At 43.5% G+C, this 22,012-nt stretch overlaps 1 long non-coding RNA gene across 1 annotated transcript in view; it reads right to left on the bottom strand.

Annotated features, from left to right (window-relative positions):
- LOC109395839 (uncharacterized) overlaps nt 1–21,644 on the bottom strand; it is a 31,282-nt gene extending 9,638 nt beyond the window's left edge. The window contains exons 1-2 of the long non-coding RNA XR_002126737.1: nt 20,724–21,644; nt 7,790–7,952 (exon numbers count right to left, since the gene is read on the bottom strand). This is a non-coding gene — a long non-coding RNA (uncharacterized LOC109395839). The remainder of the gene's footprint in view (nt 1–7,789; nt 7,953–20,723) is intronic.
- Between the last annotated feature and the right edge of the window lie 368 nt (nt 21,645–22,012).

The following is a 22,012-nucleotide window of genomic DNA, read 5'->3' as shown; positions in this document are numbered from 1 at the left end:
AAGTAAAACAGTAAAATATGGCAAAAATGCAGTTTGGTCTTCCATCTTCAACTTGTTGTAAAATCTCCAAAACTCAACCAAATTGCTCAATTTTTATTTAGAATGAGGCTAGAACTGTCAGCTGTCAAATGACATAGCAATAACATAGATGCGAATGACTCTAGTATTTCCAAAAATGAACTAGTGCCATGTGTTGCAAACATGCAGAATGACTTTTCTGAAGCTCCAACATGTACCTTATGCAATACCAGGCCCTGTACAGTCATTCCATCCAATCTACACAACAATCCTGGGGTTGTGAGGTGGGTATTTTACAAATAACAGAACTCATATTTAGAGAAGTACTAAATGTCAGAATCATGATTCAATGTCTGTGCTCCACCCACTATACAGGAAGGTGGGGGCAGGTGAGAAGAAGGGTACAACTCTGGACAACAGAAGGCACTAAAGTATACAGATTGGTGAAAGTAGAGTATAGAGACACTGGATGTTGAACAAGGATGCTGGACTTGATAAGTAACAGGAGACAGTTGTAGATATTTTAGCACATACGAATGCAGTAAGACAAACTTTGGAGTTAAACAAGATATGAGTTCAAGTCTCTTTTCCATGTTAGTTGTATGACTCTGGGATACATAGTTAAACTTGCTGAGGTTCGGTTTTCTCATTTGTAAAATGTGTTTAGCAATAGTATCAATTCATAGGGTTGAAAGGCTTAAATTAAGTAATGTATTTAAAGTTTCTACTAACGTACTTGACATATAGTAAACACTTAAATTACTACTACTACTATTACTGCTACCAAAACAGTGTTTCAGGAAGATAATTTAGAGAAAACAGCTTAAAGACTATTCCCCTGGAGAGATGGAATTAGATGGCCTGAGATCTTCAGAATAGGAGAGACAGGTAGGAATGAATTTACAAACATGGCAATGGTAAGTCCATAAGACTTGGTGACTGATATCAGGGACAAAGAGAAAGGAAAGCCCAAAGACACAAATTTAGGAGAATTTGAGAAGTGTGGTAACATGACTAGAAAATAGGAAGCGAGAGAGGGAGTTAGTTTTGGATAGATGATGTGTTAAGTATTGGATATTTTGAGTTTGAAATGATGATAATACATTAAGGAGTATATACTAGAAGTTTTGGGAAAAAAACGTTGACTCTGGAAATATAGATTTGGGGATTATAATAATAAGCATATTTATTTGAGAAATAAAAATGAACTAGAGCCCAATATAAAGAGAGAAGACCCAAGGACCAGATTGACACCTGGGGGTACCCACAGTTGAGGAGTGTGAAATGGGCGGGGAAACATTGAAAGACATAAGGAAGGAGCAAAGGGAGAGAGAAGACAATAATGTAGATCACAGAAGTCACAAAAGAGGGAAGGAGAGAGAGGCCTACTGTGCCTAGGGCTGCTGAGGAGAGAAAAGATCAAAGGACTGGAAAACAACTTCTGCAGTTGGGGCAGAGAAGGCATGGAACCCAGACTGGGAGGAGCCAGGTGGAATAACAGTCAGCAGGCTCTGCCCAATTTGAGATGTAAGTACACAGGGAGAACCAGGATGTGGCGAGACATTGCAGCAAGACAAACACAGGAGGTTATTTTTTGCTCTTGGAGAGGCCTATACCACTAACAATCCTGAGAGTAAGTGTCAGTGCATCCCCACTCCTTACCACGGCCCATCTCTTCATGGATTTGCCCCTTTTCCATTGCTACTGTCACCCCTATTCTGACGTCTATTAACTTGTCTTCTCCTTTTGGTTTCACTGTGGTTACCACATTCATCAACATCACCCGTTTGACCCCAACCCCACCATTTCTAATGATGTTATGGATCCTGTGACCTTTAACAAACACATCTAAGATAACCTGTTTCTCTTTCAAAGGCATCATCAAGAATGAAGATTATTTTACCTAATTTATTTTCTTCTTGTTTGACACAGGTATCTAAGAGATGAGAGCAGTTATTATCATTGTGGGTTTCAGATCACCCCCCTCAAACACTCTCTAAGTTCCTTCACCTCTTACATCATAATTCCATCATGAGCTGTACCCAGCTGTTATTTGGAGCACACCCCAGAAATAAGCTCACTTTATAAGTGATTCTTAGAATCATATTTCCTCACAAAGCCTCTCCAGTTGGATTTTTCTCAGTTCTTCCCTGGTTAAGCATAGGACTTCCACAATTATTTCCCATCTATTCCTTTCCCAAACATGCTACCTACATTCCATCTCAAGTAACAAATGTTGTGTGCCAGTGAACAGGGTAGCTACAGTTGCTGCATTGTAAGAACTGCCTTGTTTCCCTTCTTATTGTTGGTTTTACCTGATAAGCTAGCCTGAGTTAGCTTCATTTTACATTACCTTATTCCCTACAGATCGGAAGCCATGTCTAATTCAGTGTGTCTAACTAAAGGTCACCCTCTATACTCCAGCATCCCCACACAGTGTCATGCATAACATAGCACTTTATAAATGCTTTTGGTTGTTGAGTTGATAATGATTGTGACCCCATTCCTGTTCTCTACAAGTTCCTCTTTTATGGTAACAACTAGGGAGCCTCACTTTTTTCCTATTTCCTGCAAACACGCTGCAGGCATCATTACCTTTCTTAGTTGTCAGCAGTTCTGAGTCCCAGTCTTCCTTTCAGTGAGTTTCAGGAAAGAACTTTTCTTAATACTTGTATCATAATGTTTTGGGTTTTTTATTTCTGTTTCCCTTGCATTTTATTCTGCCTTTGGGCAGGTACAACAATTATTTCCTGATTGAAAGAATTCCCCTCAGGTTAGCTTCTGGTTTATGTACATTTCAAACTTTGTTTCTCCTCCACGACCCATATATTTTTACTCTAATTCCGGATACCATGGGACACAGTCATACCACAGTGTGACCTCTGGTCCTAGACTTTACTATCACAACACTGAATGAGTCAGCCAGTCACCCTTAGGAGTATTCCTGGAAGTCATTTCTACCTTGGGATGCCTATATGCTAAAATAACTGTATGCTGAAGTTACTGAAAACCACATCAATATATCCCACCCCACCAACACTGAATGTGTCTCATGATTCAATTTCCCCTTACCTGGATCTCCAAAATGCCTGTAACCATTCCAATGACACCTGACACAAGGAGAAATGTGTTGAAGTATAAAAGTATAGTAGACTTAACCAGTTGCAGTTAAGTGATCATACCTCTGAAAATTTACAAAATAAAAGGTGATGCATCTTCCACTTGCCTCTCTTGGGATACTTACTCTTGCAACCCAAAAGCTGTGAGGAAGCCCAAGCTATAGAGAACAAGACAGCTAGCTCCAAGTACCCTGCTGTGTGAGAGAGCCATGTTGAAAGAGGGTTCCGCCAGACCCAGTTGACACTGAATGGAATGAAGACAAGCTGTAGATTCATGCAAGACAAATGATCATGGTTGTTTCAAGCCTTTAGTTTTTGGAGTAGTTTACTGTGCAGCAACAGATACCTGATACACTGTCCATCTTTCCACTCACTCCAATCTGAACTTCTCCCCATTCCATGATCACACCTCATGATTCTCTGCCCTGTGCCTTTCTTCATACCATTTCTTCCATCGGAATGGCCTCTTCCCATTGAAACCTTACTTCTCCTTAAGGTACTTCCTCTAGGATGCTCTCCTCATTGCCCCAATTGGTTGTGATACCTTTCACCTCAGAAATCTTGGCAAACTTTTTTCTTCCACTTGTATAGTACTTACTGCCAGGATTGATAGCCAACATATTTATCAACTGGCAAGGCCAAGTAGCAACCAATCAGAAGGGAGGCCGCCTGAATCCTGGGTCCTGTGACTGCCCTCACCTTGCGGCCAAGTTGGTCCCACATAGTCTTAGCTCCTCTCTTAGCCTGTACACACCTTCACCTATGTTTATAAGTGTCCCCATCCCCCATGCAAAACATGGGGTCTTGTATGTAATATACTATATCATTATTATATGAATAATTCGTTGAGACTTAAAAAATAGATCTCTGACTTGTAAAAGGAAATGTCCACAGAGAATACCCAGGGGGAAAAGGAGCTTAAAACTTGAAAACTGCAAATAACTGAGAAATAAGGTAAGTTTTCTCAAACCAGGACCATAAAGTCTGGGGATTTTTGACCCCAGAGCTAACAGATCATCTCATTGGTTCTCACACTTCTGTGAGCAAAAGAATCACTTGGGGAAAATGAGTGTGGGTGGGAGTGGGGAGGGAGAATGTGGATTCTAGATCCCGCCTTCAGACATTCTGCATAAATAGGTCTGGGTGGGGCTGATGAAATCTCCTTCTTAATAAGCTCTCCAGGTGACTCTGATGCAGGTGGTCTGTGGACCACACTAAGAAAACCTGTTTAGTCAGAACCCCTCCGTCACTGTCTGTTCCCTCTTGCCATAGTCCTGTGCCCTTTGCAGTGGCTGTGGATGCTGGACTGCCTAGCTGAAGAGGCAGCATGACCAGAAGGAGAGAAGTTGGGAAAGCCCTAAGTCTAGGGCTGTCTTTGAAGGAGAATCACGGCCTGTAATCTTTGGGTGGAGGCAAAATGAAACAAAACACTCCATGGAGATCAGCAGAGAGGCAAGTAGCCTGGTTGGTTGAGGAGTCTTCTGTCTGGGGGTGTCTTCAGGTGGAGTGATCTGTTTCTTCATAGTCAGTTAAGTTGTTAATGGTGTGAATCACTCACCTCCACCCTTGGCTACCCAGTTCCTACCAGTCCAACATTTAATTTCATTTACTCATAACCCCAGAGCTAATATTAGAACCCCGGAGTCTAATATCAAATTATCTACTTCAACTTTTTTTTTTTTCTCAAAATAAAACCTACACAGTACTGAATCTTTCCACTATTTAGAAATAAATCCATGGAGTCTTTCCAGCTTTGTTCTTCTTGCTTCACTCTCTCCATTTTCTAGAACCCTGCACAAAATGAGTGAACCTGCCCTGGAATTTGGATGAGGCCTCCGAGCTTCTACTCATGCCAGCGATTTCACCCTGTAATCTCTAAGCGGTGGCTCCCCAGCCTTTCAGATCTCAACACTTTCCTAGATTAAAAACTGAGGGATGTTCTTTAACTAAAACAGCTTTCCATCACCAGTGTCTTCCTCATCTTAGAAGGAGGCAGGAAAGGAAATCATGGAAGCAGCTACCACTGACTCACCATGAATTATTTTCAACTGTGAATTATTCACAAACTGTGGAATATCCATCTTTTGTAAAATGTAAGGCCTTTCTGAAATACTCTTCATCTTCCCCAATTCTTGTGCATTCAAGAAACCAAGGCTCTGAAAGGTTCGGTGAGTCATCTAAGGTTACAGAGCTAGTAAGTGATGATCAGGGAGTTGACCCAGGTCCTCAATGCCAATGCCAGGGCACATTCCACCATGTCATGTGGTATTTGCTATGTGTATGAGCCAAGCAGGGCCCACACAGCTTGTTGATGAGAGAACCTGAGAGTGGCCATGAGAATGTGCCACGCACACCTCCAACTACCAGGAGCATAATTGGGCCAGAGCACAAGCCACTATGCTCTGTTCTAAAACCCATCTCTGCTTTCGCTGAGGTCACCTTTCCCACAGGCTGCTCCCTGCCAATGACAGTGTGGCAGGGGTGCTAGGAACAAGCCCTTCCTGGGAGACATGGGACTCCTGTGACTGGTGACTTCCTCTCAGGACTTCCTTTGGCCTTGCTAAACTTTTCTTAGATTGGAGCAAAGGAAGTCCACCCCACCTTCCTTCCTTTTCTTCATTCAAGGTCAAACTCATATCAAAGTCTGATGGCAATCCCACCTTTCTCCAGCTCCCTAATCAAATCCTTGGCTGCCGCTTCCCAGAAGCCCCAGGCTATCACAGGCTGCCTCATTCCTTTGTTGCTGATGCCTTGTCAGGCCTGTCTCCAGGCTCAGGAACCCTGAGGAGAACCTAACGTTCAGATCCTCTAGTGAAGTAGAAAGTGAACCAAGGAGGCAAAAGACGGACAGATTAGGCAAATTTCAACATGCATGCCAGTGCTGGGCCAAATCTGCCCTGAGATATGGAATCTTCAGGAGAAAGTACTGCCATGGGCATGCTGCATTGGCAGCCTTCTGGAAGTGGTCCGGGAGAAGTGGTTGTTTGGCGTGCCCCCAATAAAGCCCCATCTCCCTGTGGAAGACAAGTGGTTTCTTTTTGACCTGCATCTCTCGTGTTTCAAAAGCTGCTATCCGCGAGACCTGTTTTGATTGACCTTTAACCTATATGTGATGGGGAAGAGGCAACCAGTTCTGATGAATACTTGTTAAAGGAAGAAACATCTGTGTTGAGTTCCCCTGAGACGAAGATGTCAGGGACGACATTAATTAGTCTTTGTCTATATCTGTCATTTGAAGAAGGAAACAATTTCAAAAACTTAACCCCACACACTCTCCTCCCCCGAGTCACGGAGCGAGCATACCATTCCTGTGTTCACTCACTAAACACGTACTGAGCCCTGCCATGGCCAGGTGCTGGTATTCAGAGAAGGAACACCGTTTAGTGGAGGCACTACCTTGTGTCAGGGAAACATCACGGGGGGAAGTATTGGGGGGGGTTGTCTAGGGAGACTGGGATTGAGAGTTTGATTTACTGAAAACAAGCTTTTAAAAACCTTGCCAATAAACATATTTACTGTGATGGCAATGCTCTCATTTTTAAAACACACAGCAATTATCCTCTAGTGGATCATTAATTTAATCCAGGTGTGGGTGAGGCTGGTTGGATACCAATCTGTGTAAAGATGGCACCTGTATCATCAGTCTGCCTTAGCTGGCCCTTTAGGCAATGTGAACTGATAGTTTTACTCTGGGACTGTGATTCTCAGTTTCCACTTCACTATTTGACAGCATCCTGGAGCTCCAGGCAGGCCCCAAAGTCTTGAGATGATCAGTGGGCAGAAAAGGGAGGGTTTACACACCGAGAAGCAAAGTTGCACAGCACACTCTAGCTCTGCGCTGTCCCACAGACACATGTGGCTGCTGCGTACTTCAGATATGGTTAGTCTGAGTTGAGATGTGCCGTACATATAAAATACACAATGGATTTGGAAGACCAAGTGAAAAAAAAAAAGCAAAATATCTCACTAAAATTTTTGATATTGATTCCATGTCGAAATATTATTTTGGGACATATTGGGTTAAAAAGCACATGAAAATTAACTTCATTTGTTTCTTTTTACTTTTTTAATGTGGCTACTAGAAAATCAAGACTTACACATTGAAGCTCAGATTGTATCATACAGTACTAGATGTCAAGTTTAAAGAAGGCGGTGATTATAGCTATGTTTACTCACGAAATCACCACTGTACCCATAGAATTCAACACAGTATCTAGCACTGAGAAGCATCAGTAAATATTTGAGGAATTAATGAAAAGGTGAATGAACAAATGGACATCAGTTATTCATTTCTCCGAAGTCAAGAAGCATTTCTATCCCCTCCTTATCTTAACATCTGAGAGGAAGTTTGGAGATCAGGAAAAATCTATCTCTCAATTTGGAATCTCCAGCCCCAAACTCCCCTGCATGTATGTCTAACTGCCTGCTCAGAAACTCCTCTTAGATGGGTAAAAGACACCGCGGACTTAACATTTGCAAAGCAGAATTCTTTGTTTTCCCCCAAACTGGTTTCTGCCCAAGACTTTCTCTTCTCAATCAGTGGCACCACAATCCCCTAATTTTTCAAGGCAAAAACAGTCATTCTTGAGTAAGTACCCTATTACCCCCCATTAACACCCCCCCACCCCAATCAATCAAGAAACAAGACTTACTGGTTCTACTGCAAAGTCTATTCCAGATATTTCCACTTTCTCCACCATCACTGCGACCACCTTGGTACCAGCCACCTTTGTCTCTCACTGGTATTACTGTTCCTACTTGGTCCATGTGTTGCTGCCACTGCCTGCAGAAGTTCTGTCAATTGTTATTGTCCTTCTGACAAAGACAAAAAAAAAATGAATGCCCAATAAACATTACTGTACAATGATTTTTATCTGTATTTAACAAATATGCTTCAGTAAAGCACACAAACTACAGGATGGAAACAGATGGGGGCAGTCATCCAAGCACACACCAGCCTTCAGGCCAGTGTTGAGTTTGTCCAGATAGGAATCTGTTCTATTTATAAGGCTCTCCACAATGTGGGACCCCGAGACAGGCAGGCCGAGGCTTTCACTGTCGCCATGACTAAATGGATACATAAGAGTTATTGCACAGTGACCTGTGATCCTGTTGGACCAAATGTTTTAAAACTTTTAATGTGTTTCACAAACTTCTCAAAATTCAAAAATTAAATAAAATCTTAACCTGAAAATAACTTTGAGAATATTTATAAGGATCCCTAAAACATTTCAATGTCTGTCTGTCTGTCTGTCTGTCTGTCTGTCTGTCTCTCTCTCTCTCTCTCTCTCTCTCTCTCTAACAGGGGGAAATTAAACTAAATAGGTCTATTTGATATACTAGCATTACATGGGAAGTATTGGCAAATAAAAAAATAACAATTATGAATGTACAGCATAGAGAATATAGTCAATGATATTGTGACAGTGTGGTACAGTGTCAGATGGTTGCTGGACTTATCATGGTGATCACTTCTTTAGGTATATACATGTTGAGTAACTATGGTGTACACCTGAAACTAATATAATATTGTATGTTAGCTATATTTTTAATAAAAGTTGTTTTTAAAAGTAACAATCAGGTCGTATTTGTATGCATGTATTGTTATTAAAATAAATTTATGGAAGCTATATAAAATACCTAAGAATCTACATTGTCCTGATATAATATTTTATTTGCAGTTCTGGTTGTTACCTTAAAATGTTGTGTGTAGGGCCGGCGGAGTGGCGCGATGGTTAAGAACTGGCTTGGGATGCCAGAGGGCCCTGGTTTGGATCCCACATATGAGGGCCAGTGACATTGCCCTCCACAGCTAAGATGCTGAATAACAGCTCAACCTGGAGCTGGGCTGCCGTGAGTCGCCCGCAACGGTGTAGGCTGCAGCCCCTATGGCAGTGGGTTGCCATGGGCTACCGTATGTAGCCAGCAGCCAGCATGAGCGCCCAGCAGCTGCAGTGAGCAGCCGTCCAGAAGTTGGCGACTGATGTGCCTCGCCCAGGAAGAGCGCAATGATGGTGCCAACTTGGGCCAGTGAAGCAACGTCCTCCACAACTAGACTGAAGAACAAANAAACAACAGCAACTTGTCTGTTCCCCTTCCCCAATTCCCCAGCACTGTTCCCATCCCCCCAATTCCCCAATAAAAATCTTTAAAAAAAAATAAAATGTTGTGTGTAGCAGAGAAAAACAAATTTCTTTGTCAGTTGCATTGTAATCAGATCTTTAACCATTGCATTTTAAGTCTTTGTCATTTTCAGAGAGCCATTGTTTTACTCATACTTTTTACAAGAATATTTCATCTTCAGAGAGATTCATGGAGAGGACTCTGACACTACCTTTAAATACAGATTTCTGATAAAGTTTAAGATCATTCCATTGAACTGGGTGAGAATTTGCAGAACACCAAGGAAAAATTTGATTCATAAAACTGCTAACAAAAAGACCAAGATCAAAAGGAATTGGTAACATGGACCTGAATTAATTGATGAGGATGATTATAATTTTTATGACCTTTTATTTGAAATATTAATGGTTCTTTAAATTTTTTTTTGTTTTCCAGATATAAGAAAACCTTTTCTCTTAAGCTTTGTATGACAGAGCAGTTTGGCAAATTATACCTTTTTGAGCAGAATTGAAGCATTTATCTCTTTCTTCCTACTTGATCCCTCCAGAATTCAGAAACTGTCAGTGAGTATTCTTATTTTCATGGCAATATTGTTGTTTGCATAAGTTCAATACGAGTCTGTTTTTCTTATAACAGGACAATGGAAACTGGTTGTATTACCAAGGCTTTGATTACAATGTCATATTTGAGAGACAAATGCATAGACTCAGGAATGAGCAGACAACCTTAAGGAATTAAGATTAATTTGTGGAAACCAATAAAACCCATGGCAGTATCAGCCTGGTTTTGTTCCTGCCTGTAAACTGGACTGGATCCTGAATTCTTCTAATTTCCTCCAATATTTGGCTATGATTTTCCAAACTCACCTTTCCCATTTCTCTCCCATCCTTTGAGTTGGAGTCACTGAGGGCTAACACACTAGTAAGAGGTAGAATCAGGCCTTGAACTTAGATCTTTATAACTCAAAATCTAGTACCTTTTCTATTCTCTCAAAGGCTCTTCACCTAGGGACCCTAGGAAACCCATAGGAAGCGTATGGGAAATGTTTATGAGGGAGAGAGTCATATCTTTCCTCGGATTCTCAAGGTGGTCCATGGCCTCCAGAGGGCTGAGATGTGAGCTTTAGGCCACATGCAGTCTTGATCTGGTGTTTGCCTGGTGTGATGGAGAGGAAGGAGGAGGAGAGAGCAGAAGTGGAAGGTGGTTGTGTATTGCTCCACTCACTCAGTTTCAACATCACTCTGAACTGATTACCAACTCCGGGGGGATTGCCAGTTTCCATCCTCAGGGGTTTGGGGTGATTGACAAATGACCTGGTCTAAGTGCCACATACTCCCTGTGGTATTTGTAGACACATTCTAGTCATTGAGAGAAACAATACTGGTAGGTGCTGTGGGCCTGCCACATAATAGAGTCCTTGGTGGGGATGGGGGTGTCAGAGAGGCCACAGGGATGGGGACTGGGCCTGAAGTCACTCTCTTGAGCACATGGTGATGTAGCTGTGTCATGATCTGAAAGGGAGAGGAAAGCCAGTGGAGCTCAGACTCCAGGAAAGCAGTGGAAAGAACTATCAATGAATTAAATACTAAATCTAATTTTACTCTGCACTTCTAGGTCACAGGCCTTCCTGAATATAAAAGGAATGGAGAGTTGAACCACTGTTCTTATTCACTGAGCTGGAATTTGTAGAGTATTCACTGCTACTACTATGCATGGTGCTAGGGGGCTCCGTGTAATATAAATGTGAATAAGGCACATTCTGTACGTGTGCATTTCCACAAACTAGGAATCACAATTGAATGTGACAAGTCCTATGCCAGAAACATTATAAAGAGCTGTAGGAACACCTCCAGAGGAAAAAACGATTATGCTTAGAGGAATGAGAAGTACTTCTATTGGAGGTGACATGTCAGTTCAATTAAATAAATATGTATCATGTGCCAAGCACTGTATTGGCATGGGGTGGAAGATGTCTAGATGTAGAATACCTGCTGTGAGGGGCTCAAAGCCAGCCCACAGGCCTAGAAGCACAGAAACAGCCTCTACAACAAAGGCACTGCATCTGAGGTGCCGGGTAGCACAGCTCTGAGAGCAACAAACTGTGTGTGTCCTGGAGAAAGTGATGCCTGAGTTAGGTTCTAGAGGGTGAATAAGAACTTAAGGGGTTGCAGGTAGTAAGAAGCATAGATACAAAAGCTTTCCAAAGAGAAGCAAAAATGATAGTATTTATAGAGCATTCACTCGGGGCCAAGCACTGTACTAAGTGCTTTGCAGACATTATGTCACAGTGACACATTTTTTTCTTTCTTTCTTTTTCTTTTTTTTTTTTAAAGATCTTATTGGGGGAGTTGGGGGAGGGCAACAGCGTTGGGGAATTGGGGGAAGGCGAACAGACAAGTTGCTGTCCTTTTGTTCTTCAGTCTGGTTGTGGAGGACATCGCTTCACTGGCCCATGTTGGTATTATCATTGCGCTCTTCCCGGGTGAGGCAGATCCGGCCAACCTCTGGACAGCCACTCACAGCGGCCTCTTGGTAGCTCACACTGGCTGCTGGCCACACACGGTAGCTCATGGAAGCCCACGGCAGCAGGGGCTGCAGCCTACGCCGTCACTGGCGACTCATGGCAGCCCAGCTCCAGGTCGAGCTGTTGTTCACCATCTTAGCTGCAGAGGGCAGTGTCACTGGCCCTCATGTGGGATCTGAACTGGGACCCTGTTGCTCAGAGCTGGTGTCCCAAGCCAGCTCTTAACCAATGAGCCACTCGGCTGGCCCTCTTTTTCTTTTTTGTACGTAATAGTCTTTACTTGGATAGAAGATGGCACTTGATTCCAAAAGGGCCTACCATACTCCAAGCATATCTATCTATCTACTTATCTATCGATTTATCATCTATCTATCATCTAACTATCATCATCTACCTACCTATCCATATTTATCCCAGTGCTTATTAAGGAATCAGGTATAGGATTTTATTTTCTTGAGAAATTGTGATGTTCTTCTAATAAGCAGAAAATACACTTTCAAAAGTACAGGTTTACGTATTCCTCTATTAGTTCAGCTGAGTGGTTATTGAATGACAAGAGAACACCACATTTGGAAGACAAGGGTGTGATTAATATTTCAATACCTTGAAAGGTGCTTTTATGGTGAGGTTTTTGTGTTGTAATCCTAAACTCTAAAGTGATACTCCAGGCTTTAAACTAGAAAGTCATGGCTTGTTGAAGCAGTAGTGACTGTGAATTGGAGCTTCAGTTCTATCAGCCTGGCTGACTTAACAAAGTGTATGTAAGGCTAAAGGGCGCAAGTGGTGGACCTGCCAGGAATGCTCAAGAGTAGAGACCCCATCAGGAGAGCAATATCCACCATTGTTGTCCATTGAACTGGACAGTCTTACATGTTTTCCGATTGACCAAGAAGCTATTTCCGTGGCTAAAACTCACGAAAGCATTATTTTTCCTTTGAAAATATTCTTCTGTGGAAACAGAAGGATTGCAGGACTGTAATCTCTGAAGGAAATTGGGAGAGGGAAGGCATTGTGAGTATATATTTTTTAAAATGAAGAATATTTGATTTGCTTTCATCATAAGAGCCGAGGGTAGGGTTCTTTCCTCTTTCAACTCTAATATCATCAAACTTTATCTGTATCCACTTGGACTTATTTTCCCTCCAGTTCTAGAAAAAGGGCTTTTCCTCTGCTAGAAGATAATGGCCTAACCGGTTTTCAAAAACATTCGCCTCCCGTCTCTTCCATCATTGGGTCTCCCTCTGCCAACAATCCCTGTTCCTATTTTATTTTCAATCTTTTCCATTTTGCTGTTTCCTGACTCAAAGTTTACAGGTTTATACATGCTCTAATCTCTTCTGTCTTTATAAAATAAAGCAACAAAGTAAATATTTTTAAACTCTGTGTTCCCTTTAGCTAATATTTTTCTTTTCTCCTTTGCTTTTTAAAGATTAAGATATAATTGACATATAACTTTATATTCGTTTCAGGTGTGCAATGTAATGATTCAATATATGTATGTATTGCGAAATGATCATCATAATAAGTCTAGTTAACATCCATCACTATTATTAATACTATATTTTGTGTATTCTTAGATGTGTATTTTTTTAGATCTTAACATCTTTGCAATCAGGATGTGTGGGAGATTGTAATTTGGCCTTCTATGTCCCCTCCTTGTATCTTGTATCCATATTCTTGGGTAGCACTTTCCCATACAAATTCTTGACTTGGTCATGTGGCTTGTTTTGGCCAATGGAACATCAGCAAACACAATGCAAGCAGAGGTTTGAAAAGCAATTGTACACTGGGGGTTGTCCCCTTTGCTGAGCTTGGAGCCATGAGGTCACTGTTTGAACATACTTGAACTAGCTTACTGGAGTGGCCATTAGAAGAGAATTAAGAGACATCAGCACATAGCCTGACAGCCATCTAACATGTGAGCATATCCCTGGACCACCCGGCCCCAGCTTATTCACCAGCTGACCAGCTGCAGCAGAGACCAGCAGAGAAACGATCCAGCTGAACCCAGACCAAGCACCAATCCACAGAATCATGAACTAAGAAATGATTGTTGTTTTAAGCCATCAAGTTTTCAGGTGATTTGCTATGCAGTAAAAGCTAATCGATATAGAGTGCATCTTCCAATTGATGATGTTTTATCTTATTTTCTTTCTCAGAGATACATAAAATAATGGTGCATCTTATAATTGATTGTGATGTAGATTGGATGCAACACAGTATGACACTCACCTGGCACATATAAAATCTAGGGATGAAAGCATTTCTTGCCTAAGGTCTGTAACCAGTAAGGTGTGGAATTTGAATCTCAGCAATCTGACTCCAGAGCCGTTGCTCTTGACCTACAAGTATTAATAGTTTCATCTGGCTGGAGTGGCGAGTGTTTGGAGAGCTGGCTGGTGAGGACAGCAGGGACAGGTTATGAAGGGCATCTTAGAAGTTCTTGTAAAGAGTTTGGATTTTACCGGTTGACAATGAGAAGCTAACTGAATTGGAAGATTGGGACACTTTTAATTTATATTTGCCACTGACTAAAAAAGACATACTGCCTCAGGAAACAGAAAGTCAAGTGTTGTGAAGGTGCAGGATGGAGTCTGGAAGCTCTGGCCTCATCCGGCAACTCTGTGTTGGACCAGCACTGCAGTGCCAGGAGAGGGCCTGAACAGCGAGACTAAGAGAGAGGGGGGACTCTCACCCCCAAGGGAAAGGGGTACAAACTCAAGGAAGTTACTGCCTATGCTGCTGTGGACCAACTCTTCCTTCAAAAAGTTAATGAAGTCGGGCCGGCCGAGTGGCGCGATGGTTAAGAACTGGCTTGGGACGCCAGAGGGCCCCGGTTCGGATCCCACATATGAGGGCCAGTGACACTGCCCTCTACAGCTAAGATGCTGAACAACAGCTCAACCTGGAGCTGGGCAGCCGTGAGTCGCCGGTGACGGCAGAGGCTGCAGCCCCTGTGGCAGTGGGTTGCCATGGGCTGCCGTGTGTAGCCAGCAGCCAGCGTGAGCGGCCAGCAGCCGCAGTGAGCGGCCGTCCAGAAGCCGGTGACTGATCTGCCTCGCCCGGGAACAGTGCAATGATGGTGCCAACTTGGGCCAGTGAAGCAACGTCCTCCACAACTAGACTGAAGCACAAAACGACAGCAACTTGTCTGTTCCCCTTCCCCCAAATTCCCCAGCACTGTTCCCATCCCCCCCAATTCCCCAATAAAAAAATCTTAAAAAAAAAAAAAAAAGTTAATGAAGTCAATGGATCAAGTGCATTTAAAAAAGAAAAGAGTTGTGGGAGAAGGGAGGACTATGGCTTAATTAATTAGGGCCACTAAAGACCATGTGATAATCACCAGTAGTTACAGAACAGTGTCAGCTTGGTGGAAATATCCTTCTTTCTATTGCTGGAAGCCCAAGAGAACTGTACTGTACTAGCAAACCTGAGCAGTAGCAGAATAATGCTGCAAACAGTCCTGCTGACTGTGGAGCTAACACAGCTTCATTTCCAGGGCCCCTCACTTACAGAAGCTCCTTGTAAGGCCTTGGAAGGGGCTCCTAGAAACATGTTTACATAGTTAAATGTTTTTGCAAATTTTTCAGAAGTAAGATAATGTAGCTGCAATCAGTTAATGCTGTCACTGCTCTACTCCAAGTCCCTCTGTCACCACCCCTCCCTTGGTAGTGCTGAAGTGACCAGATCATTTTTGGAACCCAGCTATGGAGAACTGGGAATATATGATTTTGGGTTTGGGGAGATATAGGATTTCTAGTCGTTTGCATGTATATTTCTAACCTTCCCAGTGTGGGAATGCCTTCCGGACTACTTCTCCACTGTCTCTCAACTCCCTGACATCCTGGGCCCTCAGGGCCAGCAGTCGTATCTCCTTATCAACCTGTCTTAAGGCATCTGGAAGTATGTGGGCAGTGAAAGAGAAAACCAGGGTGAAAGGTGCATAGACAGAAGCTATAGTATGCAAATTTTCCTGATGGGCACTTGTTTAAAATGGAAAGCAATGGATTTGGTTCTCATCAACTTCTAATCAAAACCATCAATTTAAAAAAATTCCTCCATGTTGAAGGAAAGAATCCATTTTCCTTCCCTTCTCTATGTAGAAAATTGTATTATAAAAATGTCTTCCTCCCCAAAATCCATACCCTAGGCTTATCATAAGAAGGACATCCATCACATCCCAATAGAAGGACATTTTACAAAATAAAATGACCAATACTCCTCAAAACTGTCAAGGTCCTAAAAAACAAAGATAATCTGAGAAATTGTCAAGCTAAGAGGAGCCTAAGGAGATATAACAACAAAATGTAATATAGTGCCCTGGTTGGGAACAGGAAAAGGACATTAAAAACTAAGGAAATCCGAACAAAGCATAAACTTTAGTTATAAAAATGTATCAGTACTGGCTCAGTCACTGTAACAAATATTAGATGTTAATAGTAACAGAAATTGGGTGTGGGGTTTATGGAAACTGCCATTTTTCTGTAAATCTAAATCTATTCTACAAATAAAGTTTATTAAAAATGTCATATAAAGAAACAATTAATGAGTATGCAGCCTAAAAGGTAGAGGGGGAACTTATTATAGAGGTAGGAAAAAGGAATTAATAAAATTTTTAGGTTATTTTTCTGGATTTTGTGAAATTTATGGTGTTATAGAAACTTTTTTTGGTGTTATAAGCTTTCAAAATTTGCATTTTACTGTATTTCTGTTTTCATTCTAAAGAAACATTCGCTTTTGTATCCAACTTTGTATTTGTAATTTTCTTAAAGAGGTCCCCTAAATTGTGTGAACTTCAGACTCCACAGTACTTGGATCCATCTTTGGTTGGCGCTGGTCACAGATGACTAGTTAGAAAAATGTGTCCAATTCAACAACTGAACGCCTACTGTGTGTAAATACTACGCCAGGACTTGCAGAGGAGCACAGAGTGGGGAGTGCTGGTTTAGGAAGATTCATGAAATACAGTGCCTGCTCTTCAGACACTTACAGTTTCATGGGGGAGATGGATATATGCCTAATATAGATGTAGCCTCAAAACAGATTGAGTGACAAACACCCAGCCACTGATGCCAACCCTGTCTTTAAGCATCCACTTATCAAGCTCTGGAATTAAAAGCACATTGGCCATTATTAATTGATGTGGGTATACCTCAGATGACCATGTTCGAAAGTGATAGATGTAGATCAACAATAATCACAACTTTGTAGTTGACAATCGCAAATGGGAGCTTCTGAGACAAGGCCATTTTCAACCTGCCCATCAGCTTGTTCCAAAAAGGACTTGAACTCTCTTTAGCTTCTCTAGAAGATTGATCAATCAGCTTTAGGCAGATGTAGATTTTGATCTAGCCAGCATTAGCCACAAAATGTTCATGAAGCCAAAATGTAATGTGGGTGAGAACTTGAAAAGAGACTCAAAGTTCCATTAGGAAATTTGCTCCACTGCAACTTCCAATTGGCTCTTATTTTGCTTAGCTAAAGAGTGTTTGGAAAAAAGTATAAAAGACTCCTACATATTCCTGAGTCACAAAATGGAACCCCCAACCATAAAGTCTGGAACCTTCATTTAATGAGAAAACTGAAGCCATGGGCTGTGTCAGTCCTTATAACACCCTTCTATGGTAGGTTATTATAGGAATAAGACTATAATAATAATAATAATAATAATAACTGGCCTATTATTATTATTATTATAAGACTATTAAGCCTATCTTATAGAGGATGAAATGGGGCTTAATGCAGACTTGCCCAACTCCCAAACCTGTGTTCTAACCACTGTGCATACTGCCCCCCCATACTCTGTCCTGACAGTCACAGGACAGCCCTATAAATTGTGAAACCGTTTGAAATGATTAGGGAGAAAAGTTTTTTGTTCTAAAGTGTTAGCACTGACAGAGACCTGAGAAATTATTTAGTCTAGCCCCCTTATTTCCAGAGGGAAATATTCTGGGGAATGAAGCTGCTTCCCAGTGTCTTACAGCAGCTTCTGCCAGAGTGGATAGGAACCTAGATGTAATCCCTGGCTGTGTGCCTTTCCCACTCTAGAGCTGTAAACCACCTGCATTCATGGCTAGAACCCAGGGAGAGGCATGCAATTAGGAGAAAAGTGACTTGGATGGGGAGGGATAAGAGGAGACGGCCAGTGACAACTGTCACATGTTATGGGTTGAATTGTGTCACCGTCCTCCTCCATGTATTTATGTTGAAGTCATAACCCCCAGAACATGATGCTATTTGGAGATAGAGTCTTTACAGAGGTAATTAAGTTAAAATAAGGTCATTAGGGTAAACCTTAATCATTAGGGAAGAAGGGGAAATTTGGACAGACATGCATAGAGGGAAAACCATGTGAGGAGACATAGGGAGATGACCATCTCCAAGCCAAAGAAAGAATCCTGAAACGGATTCTCCCCACACAGCCTTCCAAAGGAACCAGTCTGCTCATACCTTGGTTTTGAACTTCCAAGCCTCTGGAACCGTGAGGCAATACATTTCTGTTGTTTGAGCTGCCCAGTTTGTAGTACTTTGTTCTAGCAGCCCTAGCGAATCAATACACCGCAGAACTTGGGAAGTGCTTGAGGAGGCACCAGGGCTGAAGGACTGGTTGGAGAAGTAAGAGGAAAAAGGAGAGGCTAAAATGATGAAATCATGGGTGGGGAGAAAGAGACATGGGCAGAGAAACCAAGGATTAGCCAAGTGGAAACCAATAAAAATGAGAGTCCATTTATTATTTTAAATTAAGAGTCTAGATCCAAATGTAGAAGAGGATCGAGGAGAAGTGAGCTGCTAACAGAGGCCATTGGGGTGTGTGCTGCCCTCCCCATTACTGTACCGTGGTGCGGGCACACTGTGGAGGAAGCAATTACTGCTGCCATGTGCAGACGTCCTTGAAAAGTGAGAAAAGCCCAGGGAAAGTCCCTAGGATATTATTCGGTGGAGTCAACTTGAGTATGCTTGAGACCTCGAGTAAATAGTCATCCCTCAGTATCTGTGGGGGATTGGTTCCAGGACCCCCAAGAATACCAAAATCTGTGAAGTCCCTCACAATAAAACAGCCTAGTATTTGCATATAACCTATGCATATCCTTTTGTATACTTTAAGTCATCTCTAGGTTCCCGATAATACCTAATACAACATAAATACTATGTAAATAGTTATGCTGTATTATTTACGCAACAATGACAAGGAAAAAAGTCTGCATATGTTCAGTACAGATGCACCCATCTTAGGCCTAACTACACAGTACATGTCAGCAACATAACTTTTCTTTTCTGAATATTTTCAATCCACAGCTGGTTGGATCTGTTGAACCGCAGATACAGAAGGCCCACTTTGCAAATATACTTTCGTGGTTATCCGGTGCATGCTCTGGAGGCAGGTTGCTTGAGTTCCAAATGTAGTTTTGCCCTCTCTAGCATTCAACCTGTCTGTGCCTCAGTTTCCTCATCTGTAAAAGGGGAATGATGACAGCACCCACCTCATAGGGTTACGATGAAGAGTCAATAAGATAATGTGTGTGAAGGGTTTCAATATACTGTGTCATCAGAGGTGTTTATAATAACAATAATTCTTATGCCTCAAATTCAAAGCAGTGCTAGATAGTCCTCCACTCAATGCTGGGCACAAGAACCACTGTAACTGAGACAGCTGTTACTAGAGGTTAAGGATACTGGCAAGCCTCAGGCGCCAAGAGGAAAAATAACATTTGGGATACAAGCCTGACAAAAATTTGCATTGGCCTCTGAAAGCCCCTAAAGGGCATCACACGGATGCAGAACCCCTGAAAACCATACAGCCAGGGCTGAGCAGGATGGCGGGGCCCCAAGAACGTGGCCAGTGAATGCTGCCCTTGAGAAATACCCAGCCTGCCTTCTGTTCTAACTCTGCCCGGAGTGATTTGTCCAGGGTTGCTTCATGTCCAGGGCATTGCAGAAGTCCAGACCAGTCTTTCCAGCCAGGAGCTGTGGCGAAACCCCATGTGGGGACAGTGGTGAAATCAGGTTAAAAGGGGTCGCGCACGTCGGTGCCAAATAAAATAGGAAAGGAGAGCCCTTCGGCCCCCAGGGTCCCTCCCTGCAGAACCCTCGGCCCGCCAAGAAATCAGTAGGGCACGCCTTTGAGGGTGGAAGATGCGAAAGGGCATCTCCTGGCCCTCGCGGCCCCGCAGACCCTAGAGTTGGCCTGGCTCCTGGGCTAAGGCGGTACAATTGACCCTTTCGCTTCCTCAGGGATTTTCTGGAGACTCTAGCTGCATTCGCTCGCGAAACCGCCCGCTGGCTGTCCGCGGGATGCCAGTCCGACACGCGCGCGCCCCGCTGGGGAGGCGGGCGCGCGGCTGGGGCGGGGCCTGCGGCGGGGTGTGGCCTGCTGCGGGGCGTGTTTGGGGGCGGGGCCTGCGGCGGGGCGGGCGCGGCTCACGCAGTGGCAGCCCCTCCGCTCCGCGTTCGCAGAGGCTGGGGCGCAGCCAACGCGCAGAGGTGACGGCGGTGCCTTTAAATAGCATCCGGAGCAGGCGCGGGGTAGGCAGTGGTCTGCGGTGACAGCCGGCAGCGAAGCGGCCCGGCTAGCCGAGGAGGTGAGTGCTCCTGCCACGCGGAGCCGCGTGCGTTCCCACTGCGGCGTCCGTGGTCTAGGCGGAGACGCGGGGCTGAGGCTGCCTCACCGGCCCGATCCCCAGGAGGCGGCGGCCGCAGCGGAGGTGCGTGAGCGGCCCCTTGACTCGCGGGGACGTTCCGCTTTTCAGGCCTCTGCCCTGCGGCTGCCCTTCCCGCCGCAGTGGAGGCCTCCGGGCCGCCGGAGCCGCCGCCGCCGCTTCCTATGCCTGAGCTAGGGATGCCCGCCTGCCGCTTCCCGCGGACGGGGCTGGTGCCCGGCGGGGTCCGGGTGACGCGCGCCGCGGGTCCGGCCCCTTGTTTGTGCGGTGGCGGGGACTCACCCGGCGAGGAGGATCCAGAGCTTCAGATGAACGGGGGATGATCCCACGAAGCCAGTGACGGTTGTCTCTCGGCTACGGGCATCCCTTCTGCCCCCGTGGCTGAGGTTTTGAGGTGCGCTCGACGCTTGGAAGCATCGGAGCTGGACTGGAGTCCTGCCTCGGCTTGGGAGCGTTTGCAGGAGGGTCAAATGCAGCATCAAACCGGTTGTCATTTGTAGAAATCCTCGCGGTGTTTCCAGAGGAGTGCCCATAGCGGCTGCACAGAGCCGCGATGGAGTCATTGATTTGAGTCTGGCCTTTTTTTTTTTTTTGAAATTCGCAAGCAAAGATGATATCTATCACCTGACAGCGTAGACTGAGAATGGTGGTAGATGACGAGCGAATACGTGGTCTAGCACCTAGGGACAGATGCTCGGGCTAATCGGTGTGTACATTATAATTGCAAGCCCCCACCCTACCCATTTTCCAGGTGATAGCGCTTGATTAAGACCAGTATAAAAGTGCCCTTTGTCCTTGTAAAGTTAAGACTTTTAAGTTTCTTAGGGGTGTAGGAGGATCCAAAGTGCCCCCACTGTCAATACCCTTCCTTTTATTTATTGACTTTTGCATAGTAGACAGAAGCTGGTTAAACTCATAGCTTCTGACACAGATTTCATGCGTGATTATCCCATTGTAAACAATTATTGCTTAACACAAGCAAACGAAGTCACTCAAAAACTTCTGGTTGATTCTGCAGTTTCAGGTGGAGGTCGAAGGTTAGATTGGCCTAAAACTTAAGTTTTGAGTTGACAGTCTGCGTTGGGTGGGCTCGAAAAGATGGAACTTTGAAAAGAGCCCTTGTGTCCCATCAGTGTGGTTCTTTCTTGTCCCGACTCTACTGGGAGAATCCCTTCCCAGCCTGAAATGTGACTCCTCATTTGTGAAAAGACTACATTAGACTAAAGTCTTTCAGGGGCTAAAAGTCTAGACTAGAAAAAGAAAATCCTTAAAAGCAGCACACCTCACACCTCCCTTCCTCCCTTAAAATAATACAGACATATTGTAGACCCTATACTATAGACTTCTATTTCCTGCATTTACTGTAAATAGTGAAGACTTCTTTTTTTTTTAAATCACCCTTCCACCACAATTATAACTATTTTGATATATTTCCTTCCTGCCTCTGTTATGCATATTTTGACACTTTTTAAATTATTATTACAGGCAGCTTGACTAAAGAGAAATCTCTGGGCTTTTTAATTTGGGGCATGTAAGAGATAGATAGTTGTGACAAATGCAGGTAGGGACGA

The sequence above is a fragment of the Hipposideros armiger genome, unplaced genomic scaffold (genome assembly GCF_001890085.2).
Source record: "Hipposideros armiger isolate ML-2016 unplaced genomic scaffold, ASM189008v1 scaffold_488, whole genome shotgun sequence".
NCBI classification, from domain to species: Eukaryota; Metazoa; Chordata; class Mammalia; order Chiroptera; family Hipposideridae; genus Hipposideros; species Hipposideros armiger.
This window is presented reverse-complemented; position numbering and strand designations above follow the sequence as displayed.